Below are 13,109 nucleotides of genomic sequence, written 5' to 3'. Positions count from 1 at the left end.
TCAAAATGTTTTGGGGAGCAGAGAGAAAGATTAGGATCTAGGAGGACAATCTTTGCATGTATAGAACCATCCTTGATACTACCTGACACTCCTCCCCAAGTTCTCAATGACCTAGACATTTGACTCTTGAAGATCCCTAGTGCCACTGAACCCAAGCCACAACCCATTAGGAGCCCCTATGGATTAATTATCAGCCTGATTGTCCAATTTCACACGGATGGTCCCAAGCTTTTTCTGACTACTGATTGGGAGCACCTCTCCCAAGGAAGAAAAATATTGGTTGTAAATATTTTGAATAGTTAATAGTTGGTAAATCCAGGATATGTACTCAAGTAAGTATGGCTCATTTCTGAGAAACAGCATTGTACATTAATCCGCATTCATTTTAATCAATGGCCCATGTCCCAGAAACTAGAAAATTGGAAAAGAATCATCATGTAATTTATAGGTGACTCTTTACCGAAAAAAAAGAGATGCAAATATTTATAAGTGATAATTCCATCTGAACCTGTTATTATATTCAATCATGCTTCTAGAAAAGAAACAAAAATAGATTTTAAATTTTGAGTTGAGCAATTAATGAGTAATTATGGTATCTGCTAGATGACTGAAGAACGAAGTAATTGTATTTGGCAAGTGTCTATAAAGTCAGAGGAAGAGGATAATAATGAACTCAACATTAAAACGAAGAAATTTTGGAAAATAAAAAGTGCCACATTGGAAGAAATATTTAGATGATTAATATTGATTTGGGGACTTGGTGAATAAAATATTTCCATTCATGTCAAAAGTATATGGATGAAGTTGAAAGTTCTAGTATGAGGGAAAGCACTTATATTTGATTTACTAAGAGTTGGATTGAAACAAAATAAAATTTCATATTTCAGATTAGCATCAACATTTAAATTCTGAATTTTGCAAATTTTTTTTAGAGACAGACCTGTATTATGTTTAGAACCTTTTATTTTTATCATTAAATCCATTAACAAGTAGTTGTTAAATATTTGACAGATATTTGGAAATATTATCAATGAAAAAATATGTTTCAAAGTTCTTTTATAAATAACTAAAAAGCAATCCTAATATTATGAAATTTTGAGTATTTTGCAAAGCTTTAGCTGTAATACAAATCTGGTTATTATAAATTTCAATATATCGAACTACAAGTTCCAGGACATTTCATTCTATTTCATAGAAATTGTAAAATAAAGATATTCCCTCTTGTTATGTACATTAATTAGCAATAAAATTGGACTGTATTTTGAGTTATAAAAGTTATAGGAACACCTAAAAAACTTCATTAATTTCTGCAAATTCTTCTGTCCTGGAGTAAAAATCACCACAGCCACTCCTTTAGAACCAAATTCATTCAGTTAAGCTCTTCTTAAAATGGGTAATTTGAAGAATACTTCGGTTATTAAAACTAAATTTACATTTGAAACACAATTGTTTATCATTTATGTTCATGTAAAAATACAACAATGATATTTTCCCTAGGTATCAGTCACTTTTCATATATCCATAGAAATGTGTTACCCTAATACATACATTTAAAGTTGTCATAATCCTACTGCAGAATGTAATGATAATATCAGATTGAGAGCCATTCACTTCACTTAAGATTAATGATGCTGAGAAACTAAATGTACCTAGTTGACTATTTGTCTTCCTTGAAAAATATCTATGTAGTTGCTCTGGCATCCCCTACCTGCAGTTCCCAGGTACAAAATCATATGTGCCCAGAACTCATTTCTGGTACTGTGCTAAGGAAATACTCCTTGTATTATTCAGGAGACCACATGAGACAAGATGTCTTGGATCAAATTCAATTGTCAGCACAGGAGGCTAACACCTTAATTCATGGACTTTCTCTGCCCTTGCAACCATTTTTAAAGCTGAACTGCTAGAAGTTAGTTTGGGGCTTTCGAAGATGTGTGTGTGTGTGTGTGTGTGTGTGTGTGTGTGTGTGTGTGTGTGATTTAAGTTTTATGAGTGATTTGTGTATCTTATATATTAGCATGTTATTTAGGTAGCTGATTGGCAAACATGCTCTTTCATTTATTTACTTGTGTTTTATATTTGTGATGGTTTTTGTTGCTAGAAAGAGCTTTTTAGTCTGTTCAGTAACACAGTTTAGTACATTTGTTTTGTATGTCATATCAAAAAATACCATTAGCAGAACTGTTGACTAGAAATTTTCTTGTTTAGTTCTAACAGTATTGCAGATTCAGATTTTGCGTCCAAGTCTTTTTCCCAATCTGAGTTCATTTTTTTGTGTGTTTTGTATAAGACAGTGGTGCAATTGTATTCATTTTTCATGACAGCATCTACTTTTTTCCTGAAAAAAATTACTCCATTCTGTTTTTATTTTCCTGACTTTTTTTTTTTTGCTTTTTGGATCAGACTCGGCAATGCACAGGGGTTTCTTCTGCTCCTCACTAAGGAATTACCCCTAGCAGTGCTCAGGGGACCATATGGGATGCTGGTAATAGAACCCAGGTTGGCCCCATGCAAGGCAAACATCCTACCCGCTGTGCTATAGCTCCAGCCCCCTGACATTTTTTGTAATAAATTAATTGACAATCTATGACATTATTCCTCTCGGAGAGTCTGGTAAGCTACCAAGAGTATCCCACCCACATGGCAGAGCCTGCCAAAAACCATAACAATAACGGATATCAGTCCCCTGACCTTGAAAGAGCCTCCAATATGGCACTGTTGGGAAGGACAAGTAAGGAGAGGCTGCTAAAATTTCAGGGCTGGGACAAATGGAGACATTACTGACACCTGCTCGAGCAAATCATTGAACAATGTGATAATAGTGATACAGTGATGAGATTATTATTGCACTCTTTTACAGTCTATTAACTGTGTGCCTGCATTTTTGTTAATATCCTATTGTTTTAATTACTGTAGCTTTAAGCAAAGCTTGAAGCCACGGTGTATGATGCTCAGAGTGGGTTTTCTTTCTCAAAATTACTTTTGAGTATTTTGTGATTATATACACATTTAATTTGATGTCATTCCCCTGACCCTGAAAGAGCCTTTAGTTATTGAGAAAGACAGTATGGAGTGGCTTCTAATTTCTCAGGGCTGGGACAAATAGAAACATTACTGGTGCCTGCTTGAGTAAATTAAGGAACAATAGAATGACAGTGATAGAGTGATACACATTTAAAGTTGTTTTATCCAGCATGGTACTGGAAGAAAGGCAGAGCTGTAGACCAATGGAACAGAGTTGAATATACTGACATCTCTCCTCAAGCATATGATCATCTAATCTTCAATAAGGGGGCAAGAAAAGTGAAGTGGAGCAAGGAAAGCCTCTTTAACAAATTGTACTGGCAAAAATGGACAGATACATGCAAAAAAGTGGGCTCAAATCTCTGCCTCAAGCCATGTACAAAAGTAATATCAAAATGGATTGAAGACCTCAACATCAGACCAGAATCCATAAGGTACATTGAAGACAAAGTTGACAAAACCCTCCATGACATTGAAGCTAATGGTATCTTCAAAGATGTCACGCCACTCGCCAAGCAAGTGAAAACAGAGATAGATAAATGGGACTATCTTAAACTAAAAATCTTCTGCACTCAAAAGAAACAGTGACCAAAATACAAAGACAGTCTATAGAATGGGAAAGGATATTCGTCGAATACACATCTGACAAGGGGTTGATATCAAGGATATACAAAATACTGGTTGAACTCCACAAGAAGAAAACAACCAACCCCATCAAAAAATGGGGCAACAAAATGAACAAAAACTTTCTCAAAGAAGAAATCCAAATGACTAAAAGGCACATTAGAAAATGCTCTACTCAAGTGAAAACAGAGATAGATAAATGGGACTATCTTAAACTAAGAAGCTTCTGCACCTCCAAAGAAACAGTGACCAAAATACAAAGACAGTCTACAGAATGGGAAAGGATATTCAGCGAATACACATCTGACAAGGGGTTGATATCCAGGATATACAGAATACTGGTTAAACTCCACAAGAAGAAAACATCCAACCCAATCCAAAAATGGGGCAATGAAATGAACAGAAACTTTCTCAAAGAAGAAATCCGAATGGCAAAAAAGCACATGAGAAAATGCTCTACATCATTAATCATCAGGGAGATGCAGATCAAAACCACAATGAGATACCATCTCACACCTCAGAGACTGGCCCACATTCAAAAGAACAAAAGCAACCGATGCTGGCGTGGATGTGGCGAGAAAGGGACACTCCTTCACTGTTGGTGGGAATGTCCACTGGTTCAGCCCTTCTGGAAAACAGTATGGACGATTCTCAAAAAATTAGAAATTGAGCTCCCATTTGACCCAGCAATACCACTCCTGGGAATATATCCCAGAGAGGCAAAAATGTATAGTCGAAGTGACATCTGCACTTGTTTGTTCATTGCAGCACTCTTTACAATAGCCAGAAACTGGAAGAAACCTGAATGCCCAAGAACAGATGACTGGTTAAAGAAACTTTGGTACATCTACACAATGGAGTACTATGTAGCTCTTAGAAAAGATGAAGTCATGAAATTTACATACAAGTGGTACAATATGGAAAGTATCATGCTAAGCGAAATGAGTCAGAAAGAGAGGGATAGACATAGAAAGATTGCATTCATCTGGGGGATATAAAGTAACAAAGTATGAGATTAATACCCAAGAATAGCTGAGATCAGCACCAGGAGGATTACTCCATAACTTAGAGGCCAGCCAGGTATCCTAGAGGAAAGGGCAGTTCAGATAGAGAAGGGAGCACCAAATAAAGTATGTTTGGAGGATCCTCCCAGGAGGGGAGATGCATGTCGAAAGTAGACTATGGACTGAACATGTTTGCTACTCAATGCCTCTTTTGCAGACCACAACACCCAAAAGGAGAGAGAGAACACAGGGGATTGCCCTGCCACAGAGACAGGGGGGATGGGGGGATGGGGGTGGGAGGGATATTATCCATGGTGGTGGAAAATGGGCACTGGTGGAGGGATGGGTATCTGATCATTGTATAATTGAAACCAAAGCACAAAAAATTGTAAATCTACAACTTTAAAAAAAATATAATAAAATAAAGGAAAAAAAAAAGAAAATGCTCTACTTCATTAATCATCAGAGAGATGCAGATCAAAACAACTATGAGATATCATTTCACACCACAGAGACCACATCCAAAAGAACAAAAGCAATCAGGGCAGGTGCGGATGTGGCAAGAAAGGGACCCTCCTTCACTGCTGTTGGGAATGCTGACTGGTTCAGCCATTCTGGAAAACAGTATGGACGATTCTCAAAAAATTAGAAACCGAGCTCCTATTAGACCCAGCAATACCACTCCTGGGAATATATCCCAGAGAGGAAAAAAGCATAGTCGAAGTGACCTCTGTACTTGTTTGTTCATTGCAGCACTCTTTACAATAGCCAGAATCTGGAAAAAACCTGAGTGCCCGAGTACAGATGACTGGTTAAAGAAACTTTGGTACATCTACACAATGGAGCACTATGTAGCTGTTAGAAAAGATGAAGCCATGAAGTCTACATACAAGTGGTACTACATGGAAAGTATCATGTTAAGTGAAATGAGTCAGAAAGAGAGGGATGGACATAGAAATATTGCATTCATCTGTGGAACATAAAGTAACAAAATAAGAGACTAACATCCAAGAGTGGCTGAGATTAGTTCCAGGAGTTTTGCTCCATAGCTTGGAGGCCAGCCACACATACTAGGGGAAAAGCAAGCTCAAATAGAGAAAGGATCATCAAATAAAGAGTGTTGGGAGGATCCTCCCAGGATGGGAGAAGTATGCTGAAATTAGACTACAGACCAAATGTGATTGCCACTCAATGCCGCTTTTGCAAATCACAACACCCAAAAGGATAGAGAGAACAAAAGGGAATACCCTGCCACAGAGACAGGGTGGGATGGAGGGATGGGAGGTGGGAGGGATACTGGCGCCCGTGGTGGTGGAAAATGGGCACTGGTGGAGGGATGGTTGTTTGATCATTGTACAATTGAAACCCAAGCACAAAAATTTGTAAATCTACAGCTGTACTTCATGGTGTTTCACTAACAAAAATTTTTAAAAAATGTAAATGGTGAAGAATGGGCACTGGTGGAGGGATGGGTACTGGATCATTGTATAACTGAAACCAAAGCACAAAAAATTGTAAGTCTACAACTGTACCTCATGGTATTTCACCAATAAGCATTTAAAAAAAGATAAAGTTGTTTTATCTATTTCTATAAAAATGTTATTTTTAGATAAATTGAACTCTATTGATTTGTATTAAGTATATAATTCTAAATATTCTTTTATATTTAAATGATAAATGCTTTATTAGCTTTTAATTTTCAATATGTATGTCTTTCATTTAGTATAAGAACATTATACACACAAATTTCTTATATTTGAATAAATGAATTCAAAGTCATTTAAATAATTCAAATATATTTTCAATTAAATTAAAGGGAGAAACTTGTAGTTGGCATGACAGCATATAAGTTTGTTAAAATATAAACTAAGTTATGTTAAGTATTTTGAAAGTTTATTTTAAGAAATATTGGTAATGCCGCAGTGACAATATATAAGTGATTGATAATTTTCCATGCACAGGAATTTGGGGATAGAGTCATATTAAAAAAAAAAAACAAGTAAAGAAAAGACACCATGGAGTAGCTGTAGTTCAAAAATCCAATTAGTTATTTGTCATTTTTTATCTTTAGATTTCAGTTTTGTAAATCCAGATACCTTTAAGCCTTTAGACTTCAGATACCTTCCATTCATTTAAATGTGACATTTGAGCAATCTCAAACTACTGAACTAAATCTGTAATATATTCAACAATAAGACTTTCAAGGTCATGTGACTATGAACAACAATAGGTACACTGCTAAATATCTTTATATTATTTACAAATTCTTATACAATTTAGGGGCTCAGATTATTAGTGAAGCATATTTATTTTATATTCCCTTTATATATATTTGTGCTGATATTCATAAAAAATGTTTTACAATGGATATTTTTATATATTTTCATCTATTATGTTGCCAATGTGATGCTTAATGGATTTTTATGAAAACCAAAGTAATTATATAATCTTTTAAATAAATTCCAAATAATTAACAAGAACAAGATAAAGTGGCATCAGTGAAAGACTAGAAGAAAATATTTTTTCAGTGGAAAACTTATAAATTGGTGATTGAGAACCAAAATGAATTGAATGAAAAATATTTTTCTGATCGTAACTTCTATCATATAATTTTTGGCATTTAACCTCCAAGATTATTTTTTCAGATTTAACCACTTTATGACCCATTCAAAATCAGCCAATTGTACCCTGCAGCTTTCCAATTATACATCTCCCCTTGTCTCTGGTGCTACCTCCCTGTATCAATTGAGTCTTCTCTAGAACGTGTCTGCATTGCCAGGATATTCGTTTTTCTTCCTCAGTCAGGTAAGTCAGGTACATTGTCACTCTTGTCAGAGAAGCCTTTCCTAACTTTCTTGACTAAAAATTGACCCACTCACTGGTCATGGATCATTAGCAAACAATATTTATTGTGCCCTGGTACTCTAACATAATAGTTCTCTTTATTTAGATTTGATTGGCATTAATTTCTTCTATTAGACTTAGTCTTAATTGGTATTAATTTCTTCTCTTAGACTCAGTCTTAATTGGTAAAATCAAGTTGTAGGGGTCAATTCTAAAAAACAAGTGATTTTCAAATCTTATTGAGCTAATTGTCAAGATACAAAGTAGCTAGAACAGAATTTAGATCGCATTAAATATACATAAAATGTATACTTATAATAATTTTTGGTTTATTGGTAGAACATCTGTTGTGTGTTGTATTTATGAGGTCGGGGGTTCAATGTCTAGCACTGCAAAAACATCAAAAAATTAGGAAGGCTCAAATGGAGTTTTTAACTAGAAAATGTAAAGCCAATTTATTACAGAGGTTTCGGTAGAAACTAAAGACACTTTCATTTTCTATCAAAATGGATCTCCTAGTAAATTGGCTAGACATTTGTGAGCTACTGTTAAGTGATATCGTCGGGGAAATGAGTTTAAGGCAAGTAGCATAGTGTGGTGAACATATTAGATGCATGATGGTCCTGGGGTTTATATTCTCAGCACAGAAATGGGTTAGTCACTGAAGGTTCATCTCAGCCAATATTCATGAGCATATGATGCAAGCAATTGTGGAATGGGGCAAATAGAAACATATTTAAAACATTCTGCTGAAACAGCAACAGCTGTTGTACAGTAATAGTTTAAGAAGTTACAGGCCTCAGTCATCAGCATTTATGGTGCCGTTCCCAGAAGCAACACCAATTTCAAGTTATATTACTAGTGGCATCTCTGCAGTTAAAAAAAAAAAACTAGATAGGAAAAAAAGACAACTGAATGATAATTTTGTTTAATTGAGCTCTGCTCTTTAATTCCCTAATTTAAAGAGTTGTAAAAGAGAATTGGTTCATTTTGGATGTCATGTTACTTTGAAAAATAAAATTGCATGTTTAAACCACATAAAATGTGATTAAGATTTGTGAGCAAAATGTAAGGCATATTTTGCTGAGTCTTATCAAGCTTATTTTCTTTTATATGAGAAACTAGATAAGAATTCTCCAGTTATTAATTGGGAAGGATTATAAATTGACTCACAGGGGGGCAATTAGAAGGAAAGGAAAAAGACAAAAGGTAAAGATGTATACCATTGTGAAAATGTTAAAAGTGCGATGCTCTGTTGTACAAATTAATAAAAATATTGAATATGCACAAGATATTAGGGGAGTGCAGTCTTCCTAGTACAGAATGTTACAGGGTTTTATGATCCCTAGAGAACTAATTATGAGCTATTCAGAGTAGTACACCTCAAATATTGACACTCAGACTATTCATGTTGGTTCTTAATTAAAGACCTCTCTCACACTCCCCAGAGGTTTATCAAAGACATCTTTTTACACTAACAAGCATACGGTGAAGCCACATGATGGGAGGCAAAGCTTAAATGGGTAAAGAAAGCAGAGTTTAAATACCTTCATATGGTAGAAAACTTTTATTTTATTAATTTATAGGAAAATCTTTTATTTATCTGTTTAGGATTTTAGCAACTTGTTTTATTGTAACCATATTTGTGCATAAATAATAATCATTTGTCTTTAAGATCAAAGATTGGCAACTATAAGTGAAAATTTTATCAACCTTTATAATCTTGGGGCAAAATTCATGGGAAAAAAGCCATTCTCCAGCATCTTTGATGGATGCTTTTAATTTAATTTCCATGTAGAAAATTATATTTTTCATTTATGAGACACATAAAAGTAAACAGCATGTATTGTCTTATCTGTTCTATTCTAGTATCTGTTTAGTACAATAGCAATCTCATGTCTTTTAAAGAAATTGAGTATAATTACGAACAGGTTATGAGGTAATATCTTACTTTTTTTGAGACAGAGATTAAATTCTATGGAGTTGCTTTATTAGTTATGGAAATAAAGTTGGTATATTTGAGCTTCAGAGAAAATACCCTTTTACATTAGTAGATTTGATATGGTCCCTTGTACAAGTAACAACTGTACGCTCATATCCTCAGTTTATGCAGATCAGAATTTGAAAGATCTGTGATATTGTGAAACAGCATTCTTATAAATTCCACTACCAGAGTCAACTCTTATTGGAGGAAGCTCTCTCACAAAATAATGATTCAGCAGAGTTGGCATGACTCTTGGTTTCTTCTAAATGTTTCGGCATTGATTGATTGCTTTAAAGAACTGCAATTTTTTCATGACTGCTTTCAATTCAAGCATTTAAATCTAATTATGATTTGATTTTTAAAAAATTCTCAGCTTTGTATCTCCATTTGTTTTGTTACTTTCCTTTCTATCATTTTTGTTGTCTTGTGTTATTTAGAAAAAAATATCTGTAATACTATGCTTTCTTCTATTTTCCTATTTTACCATAATTTTGTAGGTCATTTGCTCTTTTAAACAATATATTGTACATAATAGAAAATGTAATATTTATAAGATGTAAAACATTAATATTTTTCTTACTTGTTGGTTACAACATAAATAAGGGTCATCAGTGTGCATATTATTCTTAGCTTAAAAATAAAAAGTTGAAATATATTTTTGATTTTCCTTTCGAGGGGAATACAGAATAGCTTTATCTGTATTCCCCTTCTAAGAAAAATATACTACCTCATGCCAAATATACTGATAATTTTTCAAAGCCTATTTTCAGGTGATTGAGGAATTCCCCGTAGGACCAGAGAGATGGTATATAGGAAGAGTTTTTTGTGCTTGCCTTGCATAAGGTAAACTCCAGTTCAATCCCTATCACCATGTATGGTTCCCTGAGCATCACAAGAAGTAATGCCTGAGTCAGGATTAACTTCTAAGTACCAACCCCCTCAAGTCTCCCGAACAAACAAATTGTCAAACAACAACATAAGAATTTCTCAAACTATTTGCATTTTGAAGAAAACTTTTTAAAAGTAGGGTATATACTTGTGAAACAATTGAATCATTTCAAAGAACGAGCACTGATTTTCATAGCAAATGACTTTTTTGGGCCGGATTACTCTCATGATATTGGACTAAGATTGTACCATTGGGGTCCCAATTATTTTCCAAATCTGAGTACAGTGTTTTCTTTATCTTATATTGAAAATAAAAAGCCAATTTTTGTTGATTCTTAGACAAAAAAATCTGCTATTAAGTATTCAAGTCTATAAATGTGCATTCTCATTTGATTGCATTGTGGTATTTGAATCATAGAAACAAAATAAGGAAAGACATTGGAGAGTTCTGTCCACTTGAAATTTTAGTCTTTTAAATATTCTGGACATATATTTAACTGCATCATTTTAAATACAACATATTAAAAAATTGCATAATTACCTGTCAACCATATTCATGCATAAAGATTTCTGAGAAATTTATAATAATCATTTTGTCATAGTAAAACATTTACTTTCAAAATATTTTAAACAATTAACATTAGAAAAAAATAAAGCCAAAAATATCAACGACAAACCAACCAGTTTATCTATTTTAATTTTCCTCTCTTGCATCAGATTGCAGAGTCTTCCCACAATTAGAGTTGCTACCATTCTTTCTTCTTAATCTGCTCATTTTCTTGTTTATAGATTCTTTTGCTAAAGGCACTGTTCATAGTAATCCCAACCTGTTATCATTGTGTTTTGAACAGGGGCTACTCCCCAACACTTGTTTTTTGTTTTTTTTTCCTAGCTTCCTACCTGAGTGTTCTCTAAAAGTAAACTATCATTTTAGAAAAATTTTCTTTATGAAATACTGTGGTCCCTTTGCTGACCCAAAGTAAGGCGCTAATACCATGGGTGAAAAATGTCCTGCCCTGCCTTTCAAAAAACAAATGTTGAAAATAGAAAGGGAAGCCTTTTCTCTCCACAGTTACCCATTTCCCTGCTATCAGAGGGGTCAGTCTGTGTCCTGGAAGATTGGGAAAATTGCTAGATATATCTGTCATATCTTTTCATGCCTGTTAAATTTGAGAGTCTCCTATGCTCACTTTCCCTCTCTCTCTCTCTCTTTCTCTCTCTCTGTCTTTCTCTCTGTCTCACTCTCTCCTCTTTTTCTAAATTTTTACCTTACCTTTTGATATTATTGCTTCACGAAATATTGTCTATTCACTATTGGCATGAGCTAAAAACAAGAGTTAAAATAAATCTAGAAGTTTATTTTTTCAACAAAATAAAATCTGAATAAATTGATAAATTGCTACCGTTCTTTACGTTTGTGAAGACATAAGCTTATTCACAACTGAGTTTCAGACATACAATGTTCCAAACCTTATGCCTTCACCAGTGTCCACTTCCCTTCATCCATGTTTCCCCCCCATCCCCTATCCCACAACCTTGCCCCATGACACCTTCTTTTATTTTTTATTCTTTGGCACTATGAAAAAAAATCAGTATCAGTTTAACAATACTGATGGGGTTGCATGAATAACACTTCGTCCCCATTCAGCCCCACAACCTGCTTCAGAGTGGCCCCTCATTTTCCTCCACTATCATCAGTGTTTCCTTCCTAGACCAAACCGCCCCCGACCCCCTGAGGTAAGACTCCTACTGAAAATCAGTTCTCAAGTTTGCAGGTTCTGTTTCCCTCTTATGTTTATTTGTATTCTTCCTATGGGAAATAATTTTGTATCTGTCCCTCTATAACTTATTTCACTCCACACAGCGGTAGGGCGTTCGCCTTACAAGCGGCCAACATGGCCGACCCGAGTTCGATTCCTCCGCCCCTCTCGGAGAGCCCGGCAAGCTACTGAGAGTATTCGATATGCCAAACACAGTAACAACAAGTTCTCCAATGGAGACGTTACTGGGCCCGCCCGAGCAAATCCACGATCAACGGGAGGGCCTTTACCTTTACCTTACCTATATTACTCTCCAGATATATCCACAAAGAAGAAACTCATGTGACTTCATATTTTCTTACAGCTGAGTAATATTCCATTATGTATATGTACCACAGTTCCTTTACATCTGTTCTTGGACACTTGGATTGTTTTTTGATTTGGGCTACTGTGAATAGAGCTATCATGATCATAGAGGTGCAAATGTCATTTATACAATGTGATTTTTGGACTCCGGGTATATTCCAAGAAGTAGAATTCCTGGGTAATTGCTGAATAGTATGGAAGATGAATTCCTAGTTTTTTGTTTTTTTTTTTTTAGGAGTGTCCACTATTGTTTTGCAAAAACAGTTAGTTAAACCCTGGGGGTTTCATGCTACTTCCATTTAAGTTGATTTCAAGTTTCCCCTTTTTCTAATATTTTAAGGCTCTTACTCTATTTTTTGTGTGTCACCATCTTTAAATATATGTTGTAATTAGCTAAGAACAACTGAAAATTAACCAATCTTATATATATATATAATAAATTTCATTTTATATTTTATTTTGCATGAAATCCCTTCAGCCTCATAATTTTCATGCTCATTATCCTAAATGTTAAGGCTCACTGTCTTGAGTTTCTAATTAGGAAACTCCCCCAAAGCTAATATCAACGAGCATTAAAACACATGGTGTGTCTTGAACTTTAGCACAAGGAGAAAT

This window comes from Sorex fumeus, unplaced genomic scaffold (genome assembly GCF_029834395.1).
Source record: "Sorex fumeus unplaced genomic scaffold, SorFum_2.1 ptg000008l, whole genome shotgun sequence".
Taxonomy (NCBI): Eukaryota; Metazoa; Chordata; class Mammalia; order Eulipotyphla; family Soricidae; genus Sorex; species Sorex fumeus.
The sequence above is the reverse complement of the archived record's forward strand: the minus strand, read 5'-3'. Positions refer to the sequence as shown.